Source organism: Phyllostomus discolor, chromosome X, assembly GCF_004126475.2.
Source record: "Phyllostomus discolor isolate MPI-MPIP mPhyDis1 chromosome X, mPhyDis1.pri.v3, whole genome shotgun sequence".
NCBI classification, from domain to species: Eukaryota; Metazoa; Chordata; class Mammalia; order Chiroptera; family Phyllostomidae; genus Phyllostomus; species Phyllostomus discolor.
The window spans coordinates 38,713,873-38,725,172 of record NC_050198.1 but is presented as its reverse complement, the minus strand read 5'-3'; the positions used below and the strand labels follow the sequence as shown (position 1 = coordinate 38,725,172).

At 54.1% G+C, this 11,300-nt stretch overlaps 1 pseudogene; it reads left to right on the top strand.

The window, feature by feature from the left end:
• The first annotated feature begins 9,599 nt into the window (after positions 1–9,599).
• Positions 9,600–10,804, top strand: LOC114505070 (annotated as a pseudogene).
• The last annotated feature ends 496 nt before the right edge of the window (positions 10,805–11,300 follow it).

The window sequence follows — 11,300 nt, the reverse complement described above, 5'->3', positions numbered from 1 at the left end:
CGTGGGCTCGGGGCATCCCAAGGAAGGGAAGAGAGATGCCACGACTTCTAGGTAGATGGGTTTCCCTAAGTCTCTGGTCCTCCACCTGTTTCAGGAAAAAGGGGGAGGCTAGATAAGTGTGGTTGGCAGCCACTGTGACGTCTGCATAAGAAAACAGACAATACTCTTGTGATGTAGTCACCCCCTTTTCATTCATTCATCCCCAAGGGCAACCACATCCATTCATCACCGTGTGCCAGATGGAGGATTGCTGGGGGCTCCCAGCCAAGGGGCTTTCAGCCCCCTGCCCCAAATCTCTGAGGACACGCCCATCCCCAGGAGTCCCCACAGCTCCTGAGGTGTCTGGATCTCCCCTAGGACATCCCCGCAGGCCTGGCGTCACTACTCAGGGCTTCGTGGGACCCTGAATGCTCTTGTACCCCTCCAGCGATCCCAAGGGCTCTGGGTACCCCCATCCCCATGCTTCATACCCAACCCCCAGAGCTCCGGAGCCCCACAAGGGCACCTGAGTGCTCCCTAGTGCCCTGGGCACCCCAACCCAAAGGTTTTTGAGGGCTCCCTGAGCCCCCAAGGGAACCCCAGGCTTGAAGGTCTCCACCTAGCGTTTTCCAGGGCTCTGGGCCTACTCCCCGTCCTTGAGAACTCCAAGGGAACCACCCTCCCAGAAGGCCCCTAGAGCTCTGAGGTCCCCCACACACAGCGACTGAGGGCTCCAGCACTCCTACTCCCCAGGACGCAGGTCAACATCCACTCCCTGCTTCCCTGCCAAGGGCTCCAGGGGTGCTGGGGACACAGCGGGGGCAACAGCTGCTTGCAGGTTAACAGGTCATGGCTCTGCTTCCATGGGCCCAACAGGTCCTGTTGGGGTGCTGGACACAGCACTGTGGGTGGCCGTGGGGGGAGCTGAGATGCACCCTGGGGGTGGGGGGTACAGAGAGGAGTGCCCTGCTGCTGGGACAAAGGGCGGAGCTCAGAAATCCCACTCCTGACCTCCCCCATGAAATCAGCCCCCTGGACAGGGCCAGGGGGAGCAGCAGACAGCACTGGGCAGGCCCACGGGTGTCCCTGCCTTGACCACCACGCTGCACAACAGCCACTGTTGAGCTCTGGACAGTACCTCCTGAGCCAGGTAGATCCTGGCACCAAGCAGGCAGCCTCCAAGAGGACAGCCCGAGGGACACACATCCTGTGGCTCCAAGAGGCTGGACTACCTGGGCCTCGGAGAAACTTAACAGAACTGGAAAGTGGTACTGGGACCTTGCGTTACTGCACCTGGGGCTGGACCGCTGTCCTCGGCTCCGGATGGCCAGTCTGCAGTCCACCCCAGGGGCTCAGGACACAGCTGAATAAAACTCCCTGGTCCACCACTTCTCCCTCCCACTGTCATCAAAGGCCGGCAGTGGACAGAGGCGGGTGGACTCTGAGGCTTCTGCAAGCTACCCAGCTGGAGAAGGGGCAGGAGCAGGCAGAGCTAGGCCCAGGCCCAGAGAGGTCGGCACCAGTGGGCAGATAGAGATCCCCAAGGCACCCCTCCTCCCCTCGGCCCAGTGGGCACCCAGGATGCTGCACGCAAGGAGCGCACCTCCCTCCCCTGAGCCACCAGAGCCTCCTGCCCCTCCCTGGGCAGGCCCCTCTGAGAGGAGACAGTCCTGCCTCCCTTACTCTCCCAAATGCCTGCCTGGTGGGGCTCCCTTGGAGATGGCCCCAGAGCTGAGCCGAGCTAACCAGGAGTCCCTGTCCCCTCCCCAGAGGCCACATCAGGCCCAGGCAGCTGCCCAGGCCACCAGTCCCCATGCCCAAGCCCTGCTCACCAATAGGTGCCAGGAGTGGAGGAGAGGTCCCTGCCACGTGCCCTCCCCCCGCTCACCCACCTCACTATGAAGTCAGGGGAGAAGATGGCTGGTCAGCCTGTTGGAAGCCTCCCACAGCAGCAGGGGGAGGGTTGAGCTGGCCACTCTCACCACAAGGCCAGCCTCCACCCCTGCCCCAGCCACCCTTCTGCCCCTGACCCTCCCTGCTGCCCGTCTCCCCAGCAGGCTTGGAGGGACCCAGGTGGGGAAGGAGGAGTGGTAGACCCCCAGGGCTGGGCCACCGCCCTCTTCCTGACAGTGAGGGAGTACCAGCATGTCAACAAGGGCAACACTGGTCTGGCCCCGCCCCCCCCCCCCCCCCCCCGCAGCACAGGCACCCTCACCCACTCCAGGCACGGGGCCAGGGTGCTCTGGGGCAGCTTCCGGGAACCTCAATGGAGCCAGTGGGCCGAGGAGGGGTAACCGCCAAGTCGGGGTCAGTGAGCATGCAGGGTGCTGGGTGCTGGCCCCGGGCCATCACGTGCACTTGGAGATGGACGGCTCAGGACGGTCTCATCCCACTGCAGGGCCCCGGGCCCATCCCAGCTGCACACAGGTCCCCGACAGGGCAGGGACTGTCACGTACAGCAGGCTGCTCCTCAGGCCCCAGGCTTCTCCAGGGAGGGCATTCCCTGACAAGAGGACACTGTGCCACTTGAGGTCAGGCTGGTTTCAGCCACCTCCGTGACCCACCACAGCTGTCACAGCAGGTCCCCCTGAGCCCAGACAGGCCGCTGCCAGAGGAGCAGGGCTGAGGAAGTCGCCGAGCAGGGGGCGGGGTAGAGGTTGCCTGTGGGTCAGCACAGCTGCCAAAGACAGGCGTGGCACTGACAGCCCGTGCCCCCTGGGAGTGGAGCCAGGTCCTCAGGCAGAGGGTGAAAGCCACAGATGGTCACTGATAGTGGGTGGGGACAGAGTCTGGCCCGTGCTGTGACTGTGCCCATGCTCAGAGCAGGCCACCAGGACCAGCTCCCCCAGGGCAGGATGCCATGGAAAGCTGGCTGAGGGAGGACCCAGTGCCCGTCCAGCCCTCCACGGCCTTTGTGGGCAGGCGCGCGCCCCCCCACCCCCCAGGGAAGACTGCAGGGAACATGGGCCCCCTCACTGTCCCTCCTGCCCAGGGCCGAGGGTCAGGAAGGTGGGGCTCAGCTCAGGCATGGGCTGCGGGACGGTGCGGTCAGTAGTCAGATGGCCCAGCCCTGTGGCGTGGGGCCACGCAGGCCTCAGCATCTCTACGGGACCCCCAGGACCTTGTGTCGCAACAGCCTGGCTATTGTCCCCAGGAGTCAGGACCAGCATCCCTGAGGCAAGGCCAGAGAGCATCACCTTGTTCTCTGCTTCCGCTCCCCTGAAACTCGCTGTGTTTGGGTTCAAGAAACACACAGCAGCCCCGGACGGTGCCAGGAGCTGTTGCCAAGGGCCTGTGTTGCCCAGCAGCAAGAGCCAACAAGAAAACCCTCACTGCCCACAGAAACTGTGTGGCAAATTCAGAGCCACCAAGCGCGTCATCGGGGAAGTCACCTCTGAGCCCCAGGCAGGGAAGGGCAGGTGTGTTTCCAGGGCAACGACATGCAAAGGGCCTCCTTCAGCCACAGTGGGAGCTCCTTCCTGAACAAGGGGACACTCGGCTGCCCCCACTGCCAGGCTGGCGCCTGCCACCACCACACCCAGCTGCCAGGACCGAGCCCAGGGCTACCTGATACCCCCATTGCAGAAAAGGGGCTAGGCAGCTTGCAGCTCCATAATGTGGCTGCACCTCACTGTTTCCTGCCCCCACACTTCCAGGCTGCAGGGTGGAAGGCTGGAGGGGAGGGCAGGGGAGAGGAGGTGCCTGTGTGCAGGGAGAGGTCAGCCCTGCCTCAGGCAGGGCAGCTGCCCGAGTCCCTGGGGAAAAAGGTGTCAGGGCAAGACTGAGCTGCTGGGTGGGGACTGACAGGGCGCTGGCAAGAGCTGCTTTGAAGAGAAAGAGCTTCCTGCCCCTGGGCCTGGGGCTGCCACCAGGGCTGCAGACTCCTCTGCAAAGGGCAGAGAGTACACGCCGTGGGCACATGGGGGCTCTGACGCACATCCTTCTCTCCTCTGGCTTCTTGTGGGATTTGGTTACAGCGCTTTAAAGGCAAAGAGCCACTCTGCCCTGACAAACACTGGTCCTGCCTGTCTTGCTGCCGGGGCTAGACCTCGCCACCCCACAGTGACAAGGGACCTGTTCCTGAGGGGCCTGTTCTGTGTGGCACCAGGAGTCCTCGCTCCTGGACACCCAGATGCAGCAGCGGGGACACTCCTGGGAGCCTTGTCATTTGCCGTGAACGGAACACCCCTCACCCTAGCGGGTGTCGTCGTTCCCCCAGCATAGTTCAGGGTTCTCCTGTGTGTCCCCTAGACACAGGGCAGAGGTGAGGAAATGTTGCTGAGAGATAAAGTCCTACAGGGCCTGGCTTCCATTTGGGGGCTGCTCACCCTCTCCCCTGGCTCTGGGAGAGCCCTGCCCTGAGCACCCTGCAGACAGGCCCGTGGGGCGGGGGCACTGAGCCCCCTGCCACGTCCACGTGAGTGAACTTGGAGGCAGAGCTCCCCCACTAGGTAGGCCAGAGGGCTGCAGCCCAGCTGATGCCTGGACTGCAGCCTGTGCAAGATCCCGAGCCAGAACTCCGAGCCAAGCCCTGGAGCTGCCCTGGGAGGTCCCAAGTGTCAGTCACACCAGGGCTCTACGTTCGGGGCAGGTTGTTATGCAGCAACAGGGAACGAACACACAAGTTAAGTGGAGAACGGGCCCTGGCCAGGAGGCGCAGTCGGTTGGAGCGTCGTGCCGACTCACCAAGGTTGCGGGTTCAGTCCCCAGTAGTAGCACATGCGGGTTTCACCCAGTGGGTGCCTGCATGTCTGGAACAGCAATCAAAGTTTCTCTCTCGCTCTCTAATTCCCTCTCTCTCTGTCTCTCTAACAAACAGCCCTGGCTGGTGTAGCTCAGCGGATTCAGTGTCAGCCTGAGAACTGAAAGGTTGCCAGTTCGATTCCCAGTCAAAACACATGCCTGGGTTGCAGGCCACGTCCCCAGTTGGGTCATGCGAGAGGCAACTGATTGATGTAGCTCTCTCACATCGATGTTTCTCCCCCTCTCTTTCTCCCTCACCTCTCCTCTCTTTAAAAGTAAAAGAAATAAAATCTTTTAAAAAATCAATAAACATATCTTCAGGTGAGGGTTTCATAAGTAAGTAAGGAAAGAAAGAAAGAAAGAAAGAAAGAAAAGAAGAAGGCTCTAGGCCTGGCTGGTGTGGCTCAGTGGATTGAGCGCCGGCCTGCGAAGCAAAGGGTCACAGGTTTGATTCCCAGTCAGGGCACATGCCTGCAGAGTTGTGTGGGCCACGTCCCTGGTGGGGGCACGCAAGAGGCAACCACACATTGATGTTTGCCTCCCTCTTTTCTCCCTCCCTTCCCCTCTGTCTAAAAAATAAATAAATAACATCTTTTAAACAGCAGAACGCTCTAGGTCTGAAGCAAACTGACAAGAAACCCCAGAAGCCATTAGGAAAAGCCTGGAAGGTCTGATGACACGGAAACCAAATTCATCTGCCTGACCAAACGCAAACCCCAAACCACAAAGTCCAGGGACAAGGGACAAAGTGGGGAAAAAATATTGACAAGATGTGACTCAGGGCTCCATCATCAAGGTAGCGAGGGCTGGAACCCGTGCACAGGGAACAGCCTGGTGACCCCAAAGGAAAACGGGTCAGGGAGGGGAAAGGTGGCAAACGAAAGCCAAAGGTTACTCCACCGTCTGTCCCCAGAGCCAGAATAGGCTCAGGTGCTGGGATCCCAGGGACAACCGGTGGTGGCCAGTGACTGGCGATGAACTTCACCTGCTGCTCCAACTGGACAACAGGCCACCGTGGAGCTGAGCACAGGCCGACCACTGACCGCTACAAAGACTGGCCAAGGAAGGTGGGTGGTGTTGCTGGGCAGTGACACCCAGGAGCTGGGAGACCCTCTTGGTGAGGGATGTTAGGCGGGAAGGGTAGAGGCCTCACACCAGCTAGAGGGTGGGCTGTGCCCACAGACCTGACCGTTGTCAGGGTCGTCCCAGGCAGAAAAACGGCTTTCTGGCCCCCAAGCCTATGCTCCTGCCCTCGGGGCCCATGTTCTGGGCCCTTTCCCATCCCCGAACTCGGTTTGGGTCTTTCCTCTGCCTCATTGGAGAGTTCTCTCCGTCCCCAGGGCCAGGCACAACTCTGACCTCTGCCCCTCTCTCCCCCACATGCCCAGATGTTACCAGATGCAGCCTGGGAACTGCTGAGCACCTGCACAGAACCCAACACCTTTCCCAGGCTGGGTTGTGGACAGGGCCCTCCCGAGGGCCTGGGCGGGGCTGGGTCACTACTGCTAAACAGGAAGCCCCTGCTCTCTCCAGGGCTAGCACCCTCCCAGCATTCCTCACAGCTGCGGGGACCCTGCGAGGGAGCCAGCCCCAAGCAGGGCAGGGGACACACCCCTAGGAGAGCTCCAGGTCTTTAAAGAAGGGCTTCCCCAAGAAGGGGTCCTTGGGCCAGAATCATCGGCACCACAGGAGATTGTGAGAGTCCCCTGTTCTCAGGCCCCACCTCAGATCTGCAAGATCAGTGACCTGGGGCGGGCCCCCTGACCCTGGTTTAAACAAGCCATCCAGGCGGTCTCATGCTCCTGCACCCTCCAGCGTGACACCTACCAGCCCTCTCTGCAGGGCTCACCTTGACTTCCCCAGGTGAGAGTCGGGCAGACACATTCCCGGGTGACTAGCCTCAACTCTGTCCAGGGAGTGGGTACTAGGCTCGTGCGTGTGTGTGTGTGTGTGTGTTCGTTCATGTAGCCTTTGCTTTACAGAAAACTGTCCCAACACACTCAGGAGGCGCTGGAACACAATGGGCAAGGCAAAGAGTGCGTACGGGAGTTTGGTGAGGGGTACGTTTCAGAGTTCGAGATGTGCCGCGCCCTTGTGAGGCCCCGCCTGGAACGCTTCGGCGGTCAGCTCGCACCAACCGGAAACTCCACCCCATAGGTCACAGTTCAGTGCCCCTTTTCTGGCGCCTTTTCCGGACAGATTCGCCAATGACCAAGCTTGTCTGTTAATGAGACCCGCCCCCAGGCCTCCAGAAAAAGCCCAGCCCCTCTATTCTGAGGGACACTTCTTCTGCCCAGTGAACGTTGGCTGATCTCCCGCAAGCGCCTCTAGGCTCCTCCTCATAGGCTCCTGCTCATAGGTTCCTCCTTCGTGGGCTCTTCTCTGGGCTTTGGGGGGGGGGTCGCTGGACAGCGGATACCTACACATCCCCGTGCGGAGTCCAGGGAGTCCAGGGAGTCTCCACGTGGCAAGAGTCCTGTCTATACAGGACTCTTAAGTACTTTTTTTAAAATGTTGTTTGTTTGTTTGTTTGTTTGTTTAGAGAGAGGGGAAGGGAGGGAGGAAGAGAGGGAGAAAAACATCAATCTGTGGTTGCCTCTCTCACGCCCCCTACTGGGTTCTGGCCTGCAACCCAGGCATGTGCCCTGACTGGGAATGGAACCAGCCACACTTTAGTTTGCAGGCCCTCACTCAACCCACTGAGCCACATCAGCGGAGGCCTGCTTCTGTACTTTTTATGTGAACTTGCATTTTGAGGTAATTTAAGTTCACAGGAAGTTACACAGAAACGTTCAAGACCCAGGGGCCCCTACTGCAGTTCCCTACCGTCAGCATCTTGAACATTTAGTGCAATTGCACACCAGGAAATAGCCTTGGTGCCATCTGAGACTGCTCAGGGTTACATCCGTGTGTGTTCGAGAGCGTGTGCACACGCATAGCTCTGTACACTTGAATCAAGTATGTAGATTCGAGTGACTGCCACTGCCATCAATGTCCAGCCTGTTTTCTCACAAGGATTTCTCTGATTGATACTTCATAGCCACAGTCTCTCCCCTCCTCTTACTAATCCAGGACAACTAGTGTTGTAGTCTGGGTATAATTTTGTCATTTGAAGATTGTTATGGAATTCAATGCTGCACCAATGGAATTATGCAGTATGTAAGTGGGGGTGAGCTTTTTTCCCACTCATGTTGATGCCCTTGAGGTCCATCCAAGCTGTCGCATGTATCCACGTTCTTCCTCTGCATGGCTGGCGATCGTCCTTGTGGCGGGTCAACCAGTGTTCGCTCAAGCACTCACCCACTGAAAAGTGTGCTGCGTGTTCCCGGTTTTAGGCGTCTACCAATAACATGCATGAACACTGGCGCGCAGGTTTCCTGTGATTACAGGTTTCCATTTCTTTGGCATAGGCGTCCAGGAGAGCAGTGGCTGGCACTGTGGAGACGGATGTGTAGCTTAAAAAAACACAAAACCAGCTGAAGTGCCTTCCGCAGTGGCCATACCATTTTACATCACCATCCTGCAAACTTTTAAAGCACATAATAGAAAATTTTACAAAACATTATTTTAAAGAAGATTGGCAACAATTTTCTCTTCTAACTACATTTTTCATGCAATCACCAATATAATTACTCACACACTTTTAATTTTTTTAAAGATTTTATGTATTTATTTTTTACAGAGGGGAAGGGAGGGAGAGAGAGAGGGAGAGAAACATGGATCAGTTGCCTCTCTTAAGCACCCGGATCCCAGGAGCATCCCAGGCATGTGCCCTGACCAGGAATTGAAGTGACGACCTAACACTTTGTAGGATGACACCCAAGCAACAGCCACACATGTCAGGGCATTCACACAGTTTTAAAACACATGACAACCTATACATTTTTATTGTGATTTTACTTAGCCATGTATCTTTTACTTAGCCATTACTGTTTTACTTAGCCATGTATCTTCAAAGTCCTTCCATGTCCATACACAAATGTCTAGCTCATTTCTTCTCTGGCTGCTTGGTATTTGATAGAATACGTGTACTGTAATTTACATAATGACTTTCCAACTGATGTACTGTCACATTGTCTTTCTTTTCTGTTTTGCTATCATTAATGCTGCAGTCACCAGCTTTGAACATGTGTCAATCTCCCTCTAGGATAATTTCCAATAAGTGGAATTGCCAGGTCAAAACCTATGGGCAATTAACATGTTAATAGACACTATTTGGCCCTGGTGATATAGCTCAGTTGGTTGGGGTGTCATCCTCATATGCCAAGGTTGCAGGTTCCATTCCTGGTAGGGCACATACAACAATCAACCTATGAATGCATGAAGAAGTGGAAGAACAAATGTCTCTCACCCTGGCTGGTGTGGCTTAGTAGATTGAGCATGGGCCTGTGAACCAAAGTGTTGCTGGTTCAATTCCCAGTCAGAGCAGGTCTCCAGTAGGGGGTGCATAAGAGGCAACCACACATTGATGTTTCCTTCTCTTTCTCCTTCCCTTTCACTCTCTCTAAAAACAAATAAATAAAACTATATTTTAAAAAAGAACAAATGTCTCTCTCTTTCCCCTCTCTCCCCCCACTACCTTCTCTCAAATCAATACATTATCAAACAAATGAAAAAAGACACTATGTTAATGTCTTCCCAAAAGACCCTACTTCTCATACATTAGGACTGTTAGTCCTCTGTAAGGTATGCTGCAAATATTTCCCCTCAGTTTGTCATTTGTCTTTTTTCTTAAAAAACCAGGCTTGCTGGTTTTGGCTATGAAGAAGTTAAACATTTTTAGCAGGGGCGGGGCCTTCTCCAGAACTCATGGCTTTGGTCTGAGGGCTGGCAGCAGAAAGCAAACTGGCTCCCGTGCAGGGGGAAGGTGGGGGTGAGCAGGTGGCTGCTGTGTGGAGGGGATGTGTTAATAAAAGTACCCATGGAGAACACTGAAAACTCAGTGGATTGAAAGGCCATAAAAAATTCAGAAACACCCCCCTGTCTAGTATGGTTCAGTGGATTGAGTGCTGGCCTGTGAACCAAAGGGTTGCCGGTTCTATTCCCAGTCAGAGAACATGCCTGGGTTGTGGGCCGGGTTTCTGGTTGGGGGTATGTGAGAGGCAACCACACACTGATGTTTTTCTCCCTGTCTTTCTCCCTTCCTCTCTCTCTAAAAATAAAATCCTTTTAAAAATTCAGAAACTGGGGGGAGGGGTGGGGAGAAAATACAAACTGTAATTGAACAACAATAAAATAATTTTTAAAAAAGAATTCATAAACAAAACTCTTACATGGAAGCAAATCAATGGACTCTGGGAGATCCTTGGACAATAGTTATAAAACGGATTATCCTGAAATGGGTTTACATATAATAATAATAAGTTTCATAAATACTGGAATGGCATCTTGGTCTGGTACACATATACATGCAGCAATCCTCAGGGCAACACTCATGAACTTGAAATATGAATTCAGGAATAAAAATGATCTTACATGCAAAGATATTGTGGAACTTCTGTGTAGTGTTTCTTTTTTAAATTTTTATTTATTTATTTTAAGTTTTTTACTGTTATTCTATTACAGTTGTCCCAATTCTGCCCCCCCCAAGTGTGCAGTGTTTCTAAAGAAGGTCGTTGCAAAAGCAGCAGTTCTATTTGCATTCTTCTAAGCCATCGTGATGAAGGAACAATTTTTGGAACAAATGTTGACCTGAGAAAATTAACAAGCTTTTTCAGAGGGGATTATTGTAGAAATCTAACTGAAAAACCCAACCTTTTCATTATTCAGGCCTGCCAAGGTACAGAACTGGACCATGGTATTGAGACCAACAGTGGTAATAATGGTGACATGCCATATTAGAAAATACCAGTTGAGGCAGACTTCTTCCTGGCAAAATTCAAAGGATGAATCCTGGTTCATCCACTTTGTGTTGTGCTGAAACTATATGCTCACAACCTTGAGCTTATGCGTATTCTTACTCAGGCTGACCAAAAGGTAGCAACAGAATTTGCATCCTTTTCCTTTGACTTTTACTTTTCATGCAAAGAAAAATATTCTGTATATTATGTCTATGCTCCCAAAAGAACTGTATTTTTTTTAATTTATTGATTTGTGTTGAGAGAGAGAGAGAGAGAGAGAGAGAGAGGGAGAGAGAGAGAGAGAGAGAGAGAGAGAGAGAGAGAGAGAGAGAGAGAGAGAGAGAGAGAGAGAGACATCAATTTGTTGTTCCACACATTTATGCATTCATTGGTTGATTCCTGTATGTGCCCTGACCAGGGATGAAACCTCAAACTTGGTGAATGAGGATGACACTCTAACCAATTGATTTACCTGGGCAGGGCAAAAGAAGTGTATTTTTATCACTAAAGAAATGGATGGACTTCTGGTCAAGATGGCAGCATAGGCAAACATGGCTCACCCCTTCAAATAACCACATCAAAATTACAACTAAAATATAGAACAACCATCACTCAGAACCATCAGAAATCAAGTTGAATGGAAATCTGACCACTATGGAATTAAAGAAACCACATCCACCCAGACTGGTAGGAGGGGCACAGGCGCAGGCGCAGAATGTGGGCTGGTCTCACATGCAC